This window comes from Macrotis lagotis, chromosome 1 (assembly GCF_037893015.1).
Source record: "Macrotis lagotis isolate mMagLag1 chromosome 1, bilby.v1.9.chrom.fasta, whole genome shotgun sequence".
Taxonomy (NCBI): domain Eukaryota; kingdom Metazoa; phylum Chordata; class Mammalia; order Peramelemorphia; family Peramelidae; genus Macrotis; species Macrotis lagotis.
The window spans coordinates 687,788,372-687,800,465 of record NC_133658.1 but is presented as its reverse complement, the minus strand read 5'-3'; the positions used below and the strand labels follow the sequence as shown (position 1 = coordinate 687,800,465).

At 41.7% G+C, this 12,094-nt stretch overlaps 1 protein-coding gene across 1 annotated transcript in view; it reads right to left on the bottom strand.

The window, feature by feature from the left end:
- WIPF1 (WAS/WASL interacting protein family member 1) overlaps positions 1-5,890 on the bottom strand; it is a 172,750-nt gene extending 166,860 nt beyond the window's left edge. Inside the window, exon 1 of the mRNA XM_074215677.1 lies at positions 5,804-5,890. The gene's annotated coding sequence lies outside the window, so the exon portion shown is untranslated. The remainder of the gene's footprint in view (positions 1-5,803) is intronic.
- Between the last annotated feature and the right edge of the window lie 6,204 nt (positions 5,891-12,094).

The following is a 12,094-nucleotide window of genomic DNA, read 5'->3' as shown; positions in this document are numbered from 1 at the left end:
TATGTATGCTGTTTCATCTCTAATTCATTTCTGATGAGAATGAAGGCTCAGTCATTCTCCCTCACCTCGCCCCCTTACACTCTATTGCAAAAGCTTTTTCTTGACTCTTTTACTTGAAATGTCTTAGCCCATTCTACCTCGCCTTTCCCTTTCTTCCAGTACATTCCTTTTTCACCTACTGTCTCTGTCTTTATAATGTATTATGCCATCATATTCAGCTCTCCCCTGCGCCTTGTCTAAATATGCTCCTCCTAACTGCTCTATTAAATGAGATGGTTTGTCCCTCTTCTGTCCACCCTCTCTATGCTTCACCTGAGTCCTGCACTTGAAGAACAAACTTTCTGTTAAGCTCTGGTTGTTTCAACAAGCAAGTTTGAACGTTCCCTATTTCATTGAATGTCCATCTTTTTTTTTTTCCTGGAAGAGGATGTTCAGTTTTGCTAGGTAGTTGATTCTTCGTTGTATTCCAAGCTCTTTTGTCTTCTAGAATAAGGGCCCTTTGAGCCCTTAATGCAGACTCTGCTAAGTCCTGTGTAATCTTGACTGTAGTGCCATATTTAAATTGTTTCTTACTAGCTGCTTGTATTGTTTTCTCTTTGACTTGGGAGTTCTGGAATTTGGCTATATAATATTCCTGGGAATTAGTTATTTTGGATCTCTTTCAGGGGGAGATCAATGGATCCTCTCAATTTCTATTTTACCCTCTGCATCTAGGATATGAGGGAAGTTTTTCCTGTAGAAATTCTATAAAAATGTGGTCAAGTTTCTTTTTCTGATCATGACTTTCAAGAAGCCCAATAATTTTTAAATTGTCTCTCCTGGTTCTGTTTTCCAGGCCAGTTGTTTTTCTAATGAAATATTTCACATTTTCTTCTAATTTTTCATTCTTTTGGTTTTGTTTAATTGTTTCTTGATTCCTCAGAGTCATCAGCTTCCTTGAGCTTCATTCAGTATCTGAAGGAGTTGTTTTCTTCAGAAAACTTTTTTATCTCCTTTTCTGTTTGGTCAAGTCTGCTTTTTAAGGTATTCTTCTGCTCCCCTGGCCTGCTCCCATTTCTTAGACAGGGGCTCTGCTAAGGGCCGCAGCTCCATAAAAGGCTACATTGGTCTAGACACTGCACTCACTCTGGCAGAGTTTTCCCTGCTGATCTTCCAAACTGTGCTTGGTGATCCCTGGGTTGGGAAGTCTGGATACCACTTTTGCTACTATGAGCCAGTTTCCCCAGGAACCCATGGGTTGTTGCTAAAAGATTGTTCTTTGGCTGCCCAGAGAATTTGAATGATTTGACTAACATTATTGTTGTGTTCCAGACATAGGTCTCAGTCTGAGCAAAGGCATGGAGGTGGGAGTTGAGAAAACAATTTTGAGTACTGACTGGATGAGAACTGGCTGGAATAGGAGTATGTAAAAGAGAGTAATGTGAAACTTGAGCTAGGCTAGAAAGGGTTTTAAATGCCAGGTAAAAAGTTTATATTTTACCTTAGAGGTAACAGGTGGCTGAGGATGATTTCTAAATGGAGAATGACTGAGCCTTCATTCTCATCAGAAATAAATCAGAGATGAAACAACATCCATACTTAATAGGGTTTAAAAATCTTTTACCCTAGAGGAAAAAAGAGAAGAAGGGGATGGGAGAAAGGGGATGGGGGAGAAGAGGAGGGGTGTAGATGATAGAGGAGAGGGTAGATCATGGGAGATGATATTCAAATACAATGCACTTTTTTGTTTGTTTGTTTTGCAAGATGGTGGGATTGGATGGCCTGCCCAGGACCACACAGCTGGGTGGTTGCTGGGTGTCTGGGGTGGGATTTGGGTTCGGGTCCTCCTGGCTCCAGGGCCAGTGCTCTGTCCACTGGGCCACTCAGCTGCCCCATAGCATACTTTTGAGGAGGGACAAAGTGAAAGGAGAGAGAGAAAATAGAATAAATGTTAATGGGGAGGAATGGATGGAGAGAAATGCAATCAGCAATAGCTACTGTGAGAAAAAATATGAAAGTAACTTCTCTGATGGACTTATGATAAAGAATATGATCCAGCCCAGAGACAGAGCTGATGGTATTTGAACACAGACTGAAGTTCAAGTTTTATCTTTCTTTCACTTTGTTTTACATGAAGTTTTTCTATTTTTATGGGGGGCAGGGAGGATTATGTCTACTCTTACAACAAGACTATTTTAGTAATGTGTAAATAAATTTAAAAAATGTAAAAAACTAAAAATTAAATTAAAAAAGGGGAAAAAAAGGTCTTGAATTCCAGAAAAAATTCTCTGGGCCTTTCTTTCCTCTTCCATAAAGAAAGGCAGTTATAACAGATGCTTACCAAAGACCCTTTAATTTATTGCCTCATTTGTTAGTGTGCTTTCGCTCTTCAAATTGCATTATATGGGGGTGGCTAGGTGGCACAGTGGATAAAGCACTGGCCCTGGAGTCAGGAGTACCTGGGTTCAAATCTGGTCTCAGACACTTAATAATTACCTAGCTGTGTGGCCTTGGGCAAGCCACTTAACCCCATTTGCCTTGCAAAAACCTAAAAAAAATTGCATTGTATGTATTATCTATTTATATAATGCATCATTCTATTGAATGTGAGCTCTTTAGGATAGCCTATTTCTTTTTGTCTCTGTACGTCTGGCACCTAATACTGGGGTCTGATATCTATTATAAAAATGCTTGTTGAATTGAAATTACCTGGAAGAACATTTTCAAGCAGATCAAGATTCCAAGTGGGCAGAATCTTGGACAGTGACAGATTCATTTGAATCGGGAAGAAGCAGCTGTTGTTATTACAAACCAGACTGTTTTTTACCTGTCTGGAATGTGGAAGGATCAGCAAAGAGGTCATCAGGTTTCTGTTTTTATTTTTGTTTTTCCTGGTTTTATACTAAAAGAGTAATCTTGGTCAGGAACATCAGCCTAGAATACGAAAGGCACTATTGAACATGAGTTATATCTTGGCCAGAGCACTATGAGATAATGATTTTAAATAAAAATGGTATGAACAAACTAGTTTCACTATCTCCTTTTGGCTATTAGTTCTTTCTCATTCTTCACTTTAAGTACAATATATTAAATGGTATCTTAATGGAACAAAAGAGCTTCTAGACTTGCCTAAGAGCCTACCTTACTGGCAGGAAGAGACTTGAGTTCCAGGAAAAATCTATCTCATTATATTTTAATAGAACATCTATTCTTAATATCAGAACTAATGCTCCTTCCACCTCCAAAACTTCATATTTCTTGATCATTCATTTCTAACTGCTCATGACCCAGATCAAAGTAGTTCAGGCCCTTTTGCCCCAAGGTGGTCATCTTCTGATGTCATATCTTTTATCATTTTAAAACAGTATGTGGAGTTTTCTTAGCAAATATACTGGAGTGGTTTGTCATTTCCTTCTCCAGTGGATCACCTTTTGTCAGAGCTGTCCACTATGACCTTTCTGTCTTGAGGAACTCTATACAGCATTCCTCTTAGTTTCACTGAGCTATGTAAGCCCCCTCCACCAGGATAAGGCAGATATCCAGAAGAGGCAAACTTCACACGCTCATTGGCAAAGAAATTTCAGTCAAATCTTTCCTGGGCTCAATTTACTAATATTTGAAACAGACATTTTGTGGAGAGAAAGATGCCAACAATTTAAAACGAAGTTATTCTGTTGAACTGAGATTGTTGCTGGAATGAGAAACTGGCAACAAAAAGTAACTGATATGGGAAAATTGTCCATATTCTCTTAAAATCTACTAGAGCGAGTGATTGGCATCTCACGAATGTCTACCTTGTTCAGTACTAGTATTAATGCTATTCAGAAATTAAGGTCAAATCAGATTGACAGTGTCAACAACTTGGGGATTTTATGTGGAACCCACATGGGATCTGGAGTTGTATAATGCAACCACTAGAATGTGGACCATAAAAGGCATTACCATAAAATGAAAAGTGACTTTAAAAGTTTGTGTAGGATGGGTTCTAATTGATCTTCAGTTGAAACAGATGTCAAGACTAACAAGAAAATGGTCATTTTAGTGCTTCTACTGTAACATTCTCCACACCTCTAACATCCTGCTGGTGACTACTTCAGTCACACCTCCCCTTTACATAAGTTATTTATCAGAGCTTCACAAAAACAGATGTGATTCTCTCCATTTTATAGATGAAGAGATTGAGGCTGAGAGGAGTTAAAGAACAGAATTACACAGCTAAATCCCAGAAGCAGGATTGGAATACAGGTCTTCCTGTCACCAAAGCCAGCACTTTATCCACCATTCCTCTCTCTCTTCCTCTCGGATACCGACAAAAGTGAAACAAGAGAGGGATGCCCACATCTAGCCTGGCTCCGACCAACTCCAGTTGTCCAGGGCTTGCCTTCAAACAGACCCACCCTTTGTTAAAACTAAGAAGTTTCCAAATCTAGTGCCAGTTCTGCATTTGGACCACCAGGCGAATTCCTGCCTGGGTCAGCTTGTTTCCTTTTCCTGGTGAGGGCACTAACAACTTTCTTTAAATCTTTGTAGTCTTCATTTTCTTTTCCTTAAAAGTTGTTAGAAAAGAGCAAAAGAAAGATTAAGGAACTAGAGAAACAAATGGTGGCAGAGAAGTCTGAGAAGGGTCTATCCTATATTTTTGAAAAGTGCTGGGTAGACTCGGCAGTGATTTTGAGCACACACCGACACACAGACACACACACACGGATAACGGCAGCTAGACTCGGCAGTGATTTTAAGCACACACACACACAGACAGACAGACAGACAGACACACACACACACACACACACACACAAACACACACACGGATAACGGCAGCTAGACTCGGCAGTGATTTTAAGCACACACACACACAGACAGACAGACAGACACACACACACACACACACACACACACACACACACACACACACACAAACACACACACGGATAACGGCAGCTAGATTCGGCAGTGATTTTAAGGACACACACACACAGACAGACACACAGACACAGACACAGACACACACAGACACACACAGACACAGACACAGACACAGACACACACACACACACACACGGATAACGGCAGCTAGACTCGGCAGTGATTTTAAGGACACACACACACACAGACAGACACACAGACACAGACACAGACACAGACACAGACACAGACACAGACACACACACACACACACACGGATAACGGCAGCTACAAAAAGGACTATTTGGAGCAGACGCTCTAGCGGGCAAGAGCTCCCTTTAAGGAGGAGGCTGAGGACGGTGAAGACTTGGTAGCCTGCACAATGGAAGAGCAGTTGTTCCAGTATTAAAAACAAAACTGGCGCCAGGGATGCGCTCCCAGGCTCTTGGCTCTCTCCGGGCTCTCGCGGTGCTGCCCCCGGGGTCGGGCGGCAGGGGCCGCGGGGGCTTCCCGGCGGGCTGGGTCCCGGGGCGCCAGGGCAGCGCCACAGGCCCCCCCGGTCCCCCCGGTCCCCCCGGTCCCCCCGGCCAGCGAGGAGTGCAGAAGGCGAGGCCCCGGCCGCCCGCGCCTCTGGGGGGCAGGGCCGGGAGGGGGCCCCCTCGGAGCGGGGCAGCTCCCCGGACGTCGCCTCCCCTCCCACGTCACCACCCCCTGCTCCCCCAGGAGCGCCCCCAAACCCTCTCCGGCTCCCGCAGATGCGTCCCGCAGCCCGGGGAGAGCGTCTCCCGGCCGGGACCCCCCGCCCCGCGGACAGCCCGACGCGGGCTCTGGTCCGAGCCCCCCGCCCCTGCGCCTCGCCCAAGCTCGGCCCTGGGGTCGGCCTCCGGGAGCCAGGCGGGGGCGGGGGCGCGTCTCTTACCGGGGGGCGCCTAGAAGCGGGCCCGGGGGGCCCCTCCGGGGGGCTCCCGCGGCTCTCCCGGCAGCTGCGGCGCGCGGGGCATTTTCCTCTGGGAAACTTCTCCCGGGCGGGCAGGAACAGCTCCCCGAGCCCGGAGGCTGCGACCATCCGGGAACTTCGCTGTGATGTAAGCCCTCCCCCTCCAGGCACCCCCACCCCGCCCCTCTGCCGGCCCCGCCACATGCGGACCTCACAGGCCGGCAGCCCGGGACGCAGACGCCTCCTCCCCTCCTGTAACTCAATGGACTCCCGGCTGCCCGCGGCGCCGGGGCGCTGCGCTTGGAGAGGTGGGCAGACAGCCCCGCTCCCGACCGGACCCACGGACCGCAGCTTGTGTGCCCGAAGGCTGGGCACGGCACCCGGGGTCTCAACGGTCCGGCTTCCCATGGCATCGCCGATACTCTCCAGACCCGTGCCCCTGGACAAGCCCGCCACGCTCTGTTTTCCCATCAGTAACATGGGGGGGGGGGGACCAGATGCTCTCCAAGGTCCCTGGCAATTCCAAATCTAGCATCCCGTGTCAAAACGTGATCAAGGTGTTCCCTGAGAGAAGACAAGGAGAGGGGTGCGAGAAGCCCGGGGAGCCTTCGGACCTGGGACGAGGGAGGAGGGAGCCGCCAAAGGCTTCCTGAAAAGTGCCAGAGCAGCTGGACTTGAAGGAAGAGAAGGGTTTCTAGAGAGAAGTCTTATAGTTCGAAATATCACAGCATTTGGAGACAGGAAACCTGACCACGAATCTGTGTTTCATCACTTTTTGTTTGCATCATCTTGGACAAATCACTTAACAATGAGAGATAGGGGAGATTGTCTCATTTCCTTATTTAGAAAAGGAAGGGAATGGACTATATGATCTTTAGGGTTTCTTCTACCTTACAAAGGGAATGTGGACAGCTGGGAGATGCCAGGAGAGATTGGAAATTATAATATAATTGGAATATAGATGTGCATGAAGGGAAGTGTGATAGAATAAATCTGGAAAGATAGGTTGGAAACAACTTGAATACAAGGATAAGGAACTCGAACTTTATCTTCTTATATTAATATCCCGCTGGGAACTTCTTCAGGAGCATCTCATTTGGGTTTGAGTGGGGCCAGGGAGCTAGGAATGCAAAAGCCCCATATGCCTCTGGGCCTGTCTAGGTGAAGACATGGGTCCACTGAATCATTGTCTGAGTTATCCTAAAATTTTTATTTCTTTTTTTAAATTTTTTAGATTTTTTTTTTTTTGCCAGGCAAATGGAGTTAAGTGGCTTGCCCAAGGCCACACAGCTAGGTAGTTATTAAGTGTCTGAGGTCGGATTTGAACTCAGGTACTCCTGACTCCAGGGCCGGTGTTCTATCCACTGTGCCACCTAGCCGCCCCTAATTTTTTTATTTCTTTTTTCTTTTTTAGGTTTTTGCAAGGCAAATGGGGTTAAGTAGCTTGCCCAAGGCCACACAGCTAGGTAATTATTAAGTGTCTGAGATCGGATTTGAACTCAGATACTCCTGACTCCGGGGCCGGTGCTTTATCCACTGCGCCACCTAGCTGCCCCCAATTTTTTCTTTCTAACAACCAAATTGCATCTTTCAAAAACTTGGCCAAAAGAAATATAGATATCTTTCATTGTGGAAAAAAAGGGGGGAAACTAATGAATTTTGATGTAGCTTGATAAAATGAAGTATTATCTTCATTTTACAAATAGGGAAACTGACTTTCAGAAAGTTTATGTGACTTGCCCAGTTAGCCTAAGTGACTGATTAGAATCTGAATCAAGGTATCTCCTAACTTGAAGCCCTGAACATTGTAAAATGATAAGGTGTTTTCAAACAAGTGACTATACCTTGGGAAAAATTATTTTGTTAACTCAGTGTAGGATTAATTAGAGAAGGATGAGACTAGAATCATGTAGATCAAGTTATTAAAATAGTATAGGCAAAAGATGATGAAAGTCAGAAAAAGATGGTGACAGTGGGAAGAGGAAGATAAGGTGAAATGAACAGTTTGACGACTAATTGATTGTGGGAGATGAGGGAGAGGGAAGAGTGGCATGACTGATTCCTAGACTTTGAGTAAATTTGGGTGACTTGTGAAGATGATGATGTCATTAGTAGAAACACAAAAATAAGGAGGGACAAGTTGTGGGGTTTATTTTTTTCTGAGAAGCTTTAAGTTCCAATTTGTCTATGTTGATTCTAAGATGTAGGAGCATCATTCAGGTAATTTTTTTTTTATTTTTTTTGTTTTTACTGATCCTCTCTAACTTGGGCATGACAAAGAAGGCCAGAGACAGTGTCAATAAATCAGAGAGTGGTTTTTTAAATTACTCTCTTTGCAAGAAACAGATGTGCAAATTAGGGGATTACTTCTTTCCTTGAAGTTCTACCTTGCTGTTGTGGAGCCAGATATTTTATACATGATCATAAGTGGACAGATGAATCATTTGCTGAGAGAAAGAATGGATAAAGGTCAAGAGTTTGGAGAACTTATTGGGAGACATCAGAAACGAATTTTAGGATTACTATGCAATAGTGAAGGCCCAGTTAGATTCAATAGCATGAATATTATTGTAAAATAAAAGGGGAAACTTCATATAGGGGGAAGAAGTGATCTAAAGTGGGGAATAAGCAAGTAAAGGAACAACAAAAGTATGTTTTAGATGATTTAAATATGGGTCATGAAGACTTTCTGAAATAACTCAATATTCATTAAGACTGATAAAACAAGAGTAGGAATGAATCTTAGAGACATGAAACTAGAATGAAATGGTGAGCTGGGAGAACATGACTGGTCTCAGGATGCAGGCAAAGAAGAAATTCAAGGAATGTAGGTGGAGTAATGGAAAAGTACACAAGAGTTTTTTCCTCAGAAGAGAATTTGAGAGTTTTGAATCTTGAAGACAGATGATGATGAAGTCTGAACTGTTAGGCCCCTTTAAAAGAGCTGTGGTGGAGTAAAACAGAGATTGTGGAAATTAGACTGAAAAACAGACATTGATTGAACTGAATTGAATTAAACAAATGCATGATAAGCATTTACAATGTTTGAAAAAATGGAAAGAGGTCTACAGTCTTAGTGGAGATGGTGGCATTGACATGAATGAATATATATATATATATATATATATATGTTTATACTTTAGTGGACATTTTTGGTAAGGAGAGCAATCAAATCCCATTCATGTCTTCTCATTCTTTAAAATTGTTGCCCTTGCTCTCTGATATATTCTCTCCAGGAAGTTCTAACAACATATTGAAGAACTTCTTTTCAATCTCTTGAAATTTGATGACTACTAATGGAGCAGAATGCCTCTTGTCTCACTCTTATCACAGGACCACTGAACCTCCTTTTCTAGTTATGCTTCTTATTGAAAATTTCAAAGAAAGTTGATAGGGTTAACAAATTCTCCTGTCTCTTCTGAAACTTGTCCCTTTAATATTCCCATGCCTTTTTCCTAATTTTCAATCTTTTATAATCCCTTTTCCAAAGTCCATTAGTATGAGACACTCTCCTTATTGGTGGAGATGAATACTATGTGAAGGGTAGGACAGAACTGGAGAAAGTTAAGAGAGCTCCAGCCTTCTCCATTCTCCCTTTGGGGACTCTTCAAACTCCTGTTAGAGCTTCAATTTGACTTCCAACTTTGAGAGGGAACATAGAAGAGGCCAATCCCATTTCAAGATGCAAATGGAAAAGACTCTGGGATGATAGGAGAGGAGCTTGTGGTTTCCATGTCCTGAATCTCAGTTTGCTTCTCTTGAGACTTGAGGGAGTTTCCCTTTGGGCAAGATCCAGGACATTCTCTTGGTTGAATTGTAATATGACTCCTTATAGGAAAGCTCCTTCATCTTGTATTGTCTTGTATATATTCTCCTAGGTATATCTTCTCTGATTTGGTTAGATACTGATTTGGATATGTGAGTTCCCTTGCTATTTTGCTATCTGTATTCATTGTGGAATGGTATGAGGTGGGAAGGGGGGGGGTGTCAAACCTTGACTGTAGAGCTTGGAGTTCTCCTTCCTACCTACTCTTCTCCTTCCCAAATGACAAAGAGATAAAAAAGTTAAATGAAACCTGAGTATATCTTCCATATAAACAATATTTAAGGCAGTTAGATATATTTCTGTTCCCATATGTTCTTTCTCTGAGAAGAGTAGAGAGACCCAACTTCCAACTTTCTCTCCTGGTAGGAATGAAGATCTCTCTTGGAGAAAGGTGGAAGAAGGGAGAGAGGAATAGGCTAGAGATGTCTATTCTACTTCCCTTCAAGCCACATATGGGGCCCCTTCCTATACATGTGAGGCCCATTCTCTCTATTGCTACTCAATCACTGATTCCTCAGATGTCTCAAACATGTACTGATGTTTCCCTTCATTAACAAATTATCATTCAATCTTTTTTTGACTAAACCCACATATTTTAGAGAAAGAATGTTATATTGTTTGAGCCAAAAGATGTAAGCATGCTCTACTCTCTTCTCAAACTAGCATACTATGTCTTCTCTTTTATAGGCAACTTACTAGAAAAAGCTATCTAAACTTGTTGCCCCCGCTTTTTCACATCCCACTCACTTCTCAGGCCCTTGTAGTCTACTTTCTGTTACCATTTGATTGAAAGTATTCTCTCTCATATCACCAGTGGCCTCATTATTAAAAAATTCAATGTTTCACCTTCTTGACTCTTCTTGGACATTTGACAGGAGTGACTATCTTTCTCTTTCTGGATACTCTCTCTTTCCTGGGTGATCAAGATACTCTTTGTTATTAGCAATTCTCCCATCTCCCTGATTGTTCAGTCATAAATATGACACAAACATTAAATAAGATACTAACATGTAGAAAATAAATATATTAAAATATTCATTATAATCAAGTTGGAATTAGAATTGGAATACAATGATGGATCAATATTAGGAAAACAAGAGTAACTTATTAACAATAAAATTATTTTAATATATAATTATGTTTTTGATAGAAGGGAACATGCATTTTTCAAAAAGCACTATAAAGCTAGGTGGTCCATTGGATAAAACACCAGCCCTGGAGCAGGAGAACATGAATTCAAATCCAGCCCCAGACACTTGATACCTCCTAGCTTATGTGGTCTTGGCAAAGTTACTTTACCTCATTGTCCCACAAAAAACAGTCCCCTCCCCCAAAATAGAAAAACACTATAAAGAAGAAGCAATCACATCTTTATAGTTATGTAATGGACTGAAAGATACACAGAATATATGATCCCACTGTGCTTTTTCTTTTCCTAATATTGAATCATCATTACATTCCTGGCAAAAATCGTACTTGACCATGATGAATATCTTAAAATATACATTTATTTCTTATTTATCAGCATTTTGTTTGATTATAAAAAGTTGACACTGTAGAGGAAAATATCCCTTTAAAAATCTCTTCCAATAAGTGTTTGCCATTTATATGTTAAACTAGCACAAGATTCCTTGAAATATGAGTTAATTTTGTTCAATAATTCTGTATTTACAAATATTAAGTATAGCATGCAGTAAGGAAACTTGCTAGCTAAAGGTGCTGGCTACTATCATAGAGGAAATCACACACACACACACACACAGTCAAAATAAAAGAGAGAATTTTCTGAAAATGGTTAAAGTCCTTCAAAGGCTTCTGTTTGCATATGACATTGGACTGTTTATAGCAAGCCCTGTAGTACTACAGAGCCTCCTAAATGTAATATATAATCATGGAAAAATGTTGAAACTGGGGCAACTAGATGACCTAGTGGATAGAGCACTGACCCTGGAGTCAGAATGAGCTAAAATTCAAGTTTGGCCATGGACACTTACTATCTATGTGACCCTGAGCAAATAATTTAATTTTGATTTCCTCTTTTAAAAAAAGAAAAGAATTGAAACTAACCATGTATTCAGGATAAAACAAATAGAATAATATTTGCTTAGGTTTTGGTGTATGGTTGAATGGACAGCAATAGAACTGGTTCATTGGCATATATTTCTGAATAATCTAAGTTGAAGTTCACTCAAAGGGCATTAATGGGACCCTTAGTGGATTTGAGAAGTCTAAAGTATATTACTAATGAAAAATTATTCAAACAAAGTAGTGGTAATGTCATCATTAGGAAAATGTATACTGAAAAACAAGATGGAATAGTCATGTAGTCAGTATGAGGAAAATAATTAGAGAGTAATAAATAGTGAATATAGCAAAAGTCCTAAAGAAGGTCTCCAGCACACTGCATAGACCTCTAGTGAATAATTTATAGAAAGAAAGAGAATGGA